This window comes from Rhincodon typus, chromosome 45 (genome assembly GCF_021869965.1).
Source record: "Rhincodon typus isolate 14 chromosome 45, sRhiTyp1.1, whole genome shotgun sequence".
NCBI lineage: Eukaryota > Metazoa > Chordata > Chondrichthyes > Orectolobiformes > Rhincodontidae > Rhincodon > Rhincodon typus.
Window position 1 is genome coordinate 1,101,304 of NC_063376.1, and position 332 is coordinate 1,101,635.

The following is a 332-nucleotide window of genomic DNA, read 5'->3' on the forward strand; positions in this document are numbered from 1 at the left end:
CACCCCATTTCCCTCACTCCGCCCTCCACTCCACCCCCTTTCCCTCACTCCACCCCCTTTCCCTCACTCTGCCCTTCCTCCACCCCCTTTCCCTCACTCCGCCCTTCCTCCACCCCATTTAGCTCACTCCGCTCTCCACCCCACCCCATCTCCCTCACTCCGCCCTCCCTCTATTCTCTCTCAACCCCATTTACCCCAATCCACCCCATTTTCCCTTCATCCCAACAACCACCCCACAACACTCTCCCTCCATAGTCGGTGGCGCGCACGCTGCCTTTCCCTGCCGTGTGTGGGAGCGCGCACGCTGCCTTTCCCTGCGGTGTGTGGGAGCG